The sequence below is a fragment of the Haemorhous mexicanus genome, chromosome 2, assembly GCF_027477595.1.
Source record: "Haemorhous mexicanus isolate bHaeMex1 chromosome 2, bHaeMex1.pri, whole genome shotgun sequence".
Taxonomy (NCBI): Eukaryota; Metazoa; Chordata; class Aves; order Passeriformes; family Fringillidae; genus Haemorhous; species Haemorhous mexicanus.
Window position 1 is genome coordinate 83,779,015 of NC_082342.1, and position 6,511 is coordinate 83,785,525.

The following is a 6,511-nucleotide window of genomic DNA, read 5'->3' on the forward strand; positions in this document are numbered from 1 at the left end:
TGGTTGGGAAATGCACAGGCGTTTTATATGCAAATATTTTCATAAATAATAAGCATATTTTCTCTACTGTTGTCAATAGTATTTCAATGGTCTCTTCCTCTAGACAGCTGGTGTCCCAATTAATTACACTGAATGAGGCATTTGAAGTAGCAAGTCTTAGGCAGCTTGTTTTGTATGTCATGTACTGTATGTGTGTGTGTGTCTGTAAGTACACATACATAAGTAGAGACAAGCAAACTCCTATGCCTGGTGCAGTTGCAATGTTGATCAACTGTAAGTCATAAAAACAAAATAGAAATGAGACAGAAGTTAAATGAGATTGTTGCAAGAGGAGTGCAATGAATGGAGTCTTGTTTCCTGTTTTTTCTGTGTCTTATCTTCCCACACCTCCTTGCTTTACTAACTGTGGTTCAGCTCATAACCATCTAAGTCATCCTCATTAAGATCCCTCAGTATTCCTCACTTTGCTTTTTGGCTTGCCACCTGCTCCAGGTTCCCTTTATTCCGTGACTGACCCCAGCTATGGGTGTGTTTGCTGGTGAGCAGCCTGCCCAGACTTCCTGGCCAGGCAGTCACCACTCAGAATTGGTGACAGCTGGGTCTCTCTGTGAAAGGGTCCTTCAGGTTGCTGCCATGTACACAGCCATTATGGGCTTTTTTATGAAACATGCAGGACCTGAACATGCTTGAGGCTCCTGTACTTGGATAACTCTGGGTTAAATGGAACAGAAGTTATTGGAAAAGGATTGACAGAAAGACCCTACAACTCTAATTTTCTTTTGAATTGAGGCTTGCAGTGAAGTACTGAATCCTTTAGCCCTGCTACTGTAGACATATCCCTGCTCACTGGTTGAAAATGAGCGGGTCCATTGAAGACTTGTTGCTGCTATGTTTTGCTGCTACTAAAATGTTTAGGGTAGAGTTGAAGGATTATGCCTCACAGTCTTAAATTGTGTTAAAAATATATACTTAATCACACATTCTCCTTCCCCTAAATAAGTAGATAAGAAATATATTTTTACAACAGTTAATTCTGAATGTGAGAATTGTGCTCTGTGGAATGAGTTCTTTTCAATAAAAAATGGAAACATAGTAGGGCAAAGACTTGTGGATAACAAAGATTTCACTATTCTGTTGTTCTCTGAACCATAAGAATACTCATCACTGCTTCTCACTGTAGTACTTTAGACTTGGTACAAGCTATACTTCAGCTTTTATGGGAAAAATAGAGAACTGTCTATCAATAATCAACCTAAACCTTTCAAGGAAAGCACCAATGTAGTTATGCCAGCTTGTTACAAATTCACCATTAATACTGAACTGCTTCACTCTGTGCATCTGCCTGGCTTTTTGTTAGAGAAAATACACCTCTCTTTGCCAGACATTGAAATTAAAATAACTGTCTGTTCTTGACACAAAGAAGCAGAAGATAAAAAAAGAAAATTTAAATGGAAAGTGGAACACTTAAATCATTTTCAAAGGTTCTCAAATTTCCTTCCTAAAATTATTTCAAGCTGTATGAGGAAAAGATTGGAGACACAGTCTGAATGATTGCATGAGCTAACATTATGATTTAAGAATGTTTCCAAGTTATACATTTTAAAATTGTATTGTCCTAATCAAGAGGCTGTACAAGCATCTCTGCTGTCAGAATCAATTTGTAATTCATTACTTTTGTCCTCCAGTTTAACAGTGTTTAAACTACACACACAAATATAAATAAAAATAGACACTTTTAAAGGCTGCTGTATCTATCTTAAAGGTAAGTTGATTAGAACTTTAATGTACACTTTATAAAATTGCATTGGGCAGTATATTAAAAGATTAGGAAAATTACAATCTACTGCAAAAACCTTCTAGCATCTAAAGAAGCTTCTCTTGAAAAGCATTCAAAACCCTGGTCAGAGCACCAGAAAAATTATTTGCCTTTCCTTGTATTACCTAATGTTAGCACTTTGGGCCTTCATTTTGCACTCACATAGCAATTTGCCTAAATAAAATATAGTGCTGGATGTGGTAAATCAGTCATATGATGTCATTTTGTACTGAGTAGTATGAAATTATGATGATGTGAAGTGGAAGAAAGAAGGAATTGGGGCCTCTACCTTTTCCTGCTATCTTTAACTTTTCAAACATGAGTCTAACCTTGTCTTTTATTTCATTTCCACACACTAGCTTACCTAACAATGGGTTCCATGAAATCCTGAAAGTTCATCTGTGTGTGAAGAACTCCATAACCGAGGGCTATATTTAAAAAGTAGGAGGGAAAAAGGGATTTTTGATCTCTAAAAGTAAGAACTCTAGGGAAATACATACAATGAAATACTATAACACAATGAAAAAAGAGAAGGTAATAGTGCATGATTTATATGAACACAGTTTATAACTCCTAAGTCAAAATCTTAAGTGAAAGATCTTAAAACTACAACTGTGTTTGAGGTATAGCTGAAGAGCAGCATGATCCAACAGGCAACCATTAGACAACATCAGACAGCAGGCCAGGATATCAGAGAAACACTGACATAAACCACAGAAATTATTTTAAAATAATTTATTTTCTTGTTGGTTATATTTGTGAAATCAAATGGTTATTCTTACTAAAATAATTTCTTTCATATAATTGTGGCTATAAGCATGAGATCATAAAGTAATGCCTACATTTTTAGTGTCTACCCAAGAAAGTACTGAGATATTTAAGACCTATGAGTTACTGTAGAGTGTAGTTGGAGTGGCTGCTTTTAGATAATTTCCAGCTGTGATTTGTAAATAACATTTTTCTTTCTTTCCCTTCTTGCTCAGTGGTAATTATAGCTATATAACAAATTTAAGAAGGAATACTTTATCTATATCTATACGATCTATCATTATTTTCATCTAGAGTGCTTGGCAAAGGAAAGCAGGTGAGAAACCTGAAGAATAATGAGATAAAGTTGCTTTTCCATGATTGACAGTAATTCAATGGCGAGAACAAGAAACAGAACCCAACAGAGCTGTTCATGACATAATGTTTTCCTTCTAGTGAGGAATTCTGAGTTTTCACAAAAACAAGCTGAGCTAGAAGGATGTTAAAACCCCAGCAGTTTCAAAGGACACAAACTGCACTCTTCTTCTTCCACCCATCTCAGGAGAAATGGGACTGACTTTTTCAACTACCCAACTATCTTCTAGAAAACTTCTTGTTGGTGGAAAATGGATTTGATAGGACACCCCTGAGCAGGCTGCCATGCACTGAATTCTGCACCTCTCTCTCTGACCCTCTAAGAGGGGATAAAAAGGATCCTTCTTTTTTCTCTCCCCACCCTGACTTCAGCTTTGTGCGTCCCTGTCTTGAATATTTTTGCCTGTTATCTTGACTTTCTCCTGTGAGGAAGTTATTCAGGAAGATTTCACAACCAGCTTTGTAAGCCTGTGTATGCAGCTTGTAAAAGAGACCCTTTTTCATAAGTTGGCCTGAGCAGCACATGGCTGTTGAGCACCTGGCTTTCTGCAGAGCCTGTAACATTTTTTCTTGTTCTTCTGGTTCCTACTGAAATGCAATTATTCTTTCCCTCCCCCAGTTAACTAAGGCCTGTGGGTGAGACTCCTGTAGTGATAGATATTACAAAAAACAGAGCAAAGACAGAATTCCTGCCCCAAAGAGATAATTTGTACCCCAGAATATTGCAACATTTAAATGGGTAGAGCAGCATTACCTAATAACATTTAGTAGATCTAGTAAGGAGTAAGGCAGGGCCATCCTTCTACTGGTGGTGTTCCTTTCCATGGGCAGAGGCAAACTACTGATGTGCTTTTCTGTTCTGATAATGCTATAGAGCTCATTAAATCTCCTTTTTGCAAGGAAGGCCTGAGGCCTATTAATTCCTCTGATTTTCCATATATAAAATGGGAAGAATGCTACTAATCTGTTGACAAATCTGCATGAAGCTGTCCAACTGTGAAATAATGTTGAAAATTTCATTTTCTCAGAGATACTGTCATCTCCTTTTGGGTTTTTTTTTTCATAAATGAGTTAGTAAAGCACTTCTCATTACCATGGAGACTAATATTTTATTGCAAAAATTGTAATTGCAAGCAAGTTTCAAGGTTTCAAGCAGATTTTCCAGAAATCAGGTCAATTGATGAAGTACCTGCACTCAGTGTTGGCTGCTGCAGTGCACATCACTTTCATTCTGAGTCTTATTTACATTCCAAGCCTCAGGGCTGGGCTGCCAGCAAATCAATCGTGGAATTATTGGGCTGTGATAGATTCTGCAATAGGATCATAAAGGAAAAATAACTTCACTGAAGGGTAAACTTGCTTGTATCTACCCCGGGGTATGTCAGAGTAGCAATGTGTGTGTGCAGGCAGTGACTGCAAAAGAGTTGATGCCCCACAAGAGCATATATGGGTTGGCTTTTACCCATAGCAGATTGTTCTTGTAACCGCAGCAAAAGATATATGGCTCAGTGCATGACAAATCAATTAATTATAGACATCTCTTGCAATTATTAGTTTGATTTACTAAGAAAGAGGAAAAAAAAAAAGCCTTACAGGCTATTTTCTCACTATTTTTTTAACACATTAAAAAGAAAAGTGAATAAATTTTAAAAAAGTCAAAAAGAAGAAGAAATGCCTCCAGTCTGCAAACTGGGAGTAAAAATATCAACCATGCAGTTCAGTCCCACTCCTTGAGGCAATTATATGGAGAGCTTTCAGCAAGTCTGTCTCTCTGAACTTTGTGTAGAAACCTTCAGGCAGAATTCAAAGACATAAGAGATTTTTTGACCGCATCTTGATGGAAGACCTTTTCTACTCATGTTTCTTACCCTTGTATTTATTCCCTTCCAAGTGAGTCAGAAGTATCAATAAATTGTTCCACAGATGCAGTGGCCTGTGGAACATGATCAAACCCAGGCCAGGCATTAGTTATTTTTATGAAAGATATCTGGCTTTAAAGAACCCTTGGCAACCCACATGCATTTGCAGCTCTTGCAGTTTTTTATCACAATCTGCTTGAGGATGCAGCTCTGAAAAGTGCTGGGTGCTCCTAACGTGTTTGTGCTGCCTTCAGTGGCAGTAGTTGTATGAAAGCATCAACACTTGGGAGGGGAAGGCTGGAGCCAGGCAGAACTGTAGCCCTTGCTGGTATGTACAGACATTCACATTAGCTTTTAAGTCTTTCTTTCCCAATCACATTTAGTTTGAAAATAATTTTGGAAGATATCAGAGATATCAGCTGCCTCTGAGCAAGTTTGCTGTCTTCAGGATCAAGTCCTGGTGATGCCATGTCCTTTACCTCAGATGCCAGCACTCTGGTGTGCTGCACAAATTTTGTCTTGTCTTGTCCTGTACTCTCTTGCCAAAATTATCCCTTGGTACAACACTACAGGGAGCTGTCAGGAAATACAGTTGTGTAGCTTTAGCAAACAAACATTCATGAAGGACCAAATTAATCCAAAAAGAGAAATCTTCTGTTCCTATAAGGCTACTATGGTGCTCACTAACAGCAGAACTAAATGCAAAGTCTAGTACTCGACCACTAACCCCATTAGATGCAAAATAATAAGACCAGAGTTTAACTGTGTTACTACTCTTAGTTTCTGGATATCATGAGAACTGATACTGGAACTCCATATTCTGAAAATGCATTATAAAATACTTTATTTGTGTGGTTTTTTAGCATATCACATTGTCTGAAATACTGGGCAGTACTCAAGAAATGGTGCACTGATACATGAAGAGGAATTTTATCTTTTCTATTTAGTGGAATGAGAGAGAAGGGAAAAATAGAAGGAGGAGAAAAAATTAAGACCCAAGGCAATAATTATAGCAGGCAATAATTCCAATTATGTTGTCCCAGAAAGTTCTATAACATGAATTTTTAAGCATTTGCTTTCATGCAGTTGTGTTCCCTTAAATATGTGGCAAAAGATTAATATCTCTTGACTGCAATAATGACAAAATTTTTTTTGCAACTGACTTGTGCTCATGTTGTTGATTTTATTATTCCCTCAGGAGTCATTATTTTGTGTTTAGCTTCACCAAGCCTCATTCTGAAATGGTGCGCCATGGTCTGTATCACATCCTTTAAGTAGTATGGTAGAGCTGGTTCATAGATTTTAGGATTTATCTTAAGTATTTATCCATTTTGGAAATAAAAATAAAACCAATAGAAAACTTTGAGAAATATTTTCTAAAAAAATTTTTAGAGGCTGCAGTCTTCTTTGGAATGGTGTGAAAAAATTATTTCTTAAGATTGTATGGGGTCCAAACATAGTGACATACTCATCTCAGTGGCTGCCCGTGCTGTTTTACACTCAATAGTTTTGGAAAAGGGATTTCAGCTTCTTGAGTAGTGAAGCTTCTGGCACCATTCACGTGCACTACCTTCACACATTATTGCTTCCCCCTTTAAGCTGAGAGATGAGCAATAACCTTGCCAATTTCAGCTTGATTTTTATCAGTTCAGGACTAGCTTTTCCCACTTAAGATCTTGATTGTCCAATGACAAAATGAAAAGGAACATGTGGG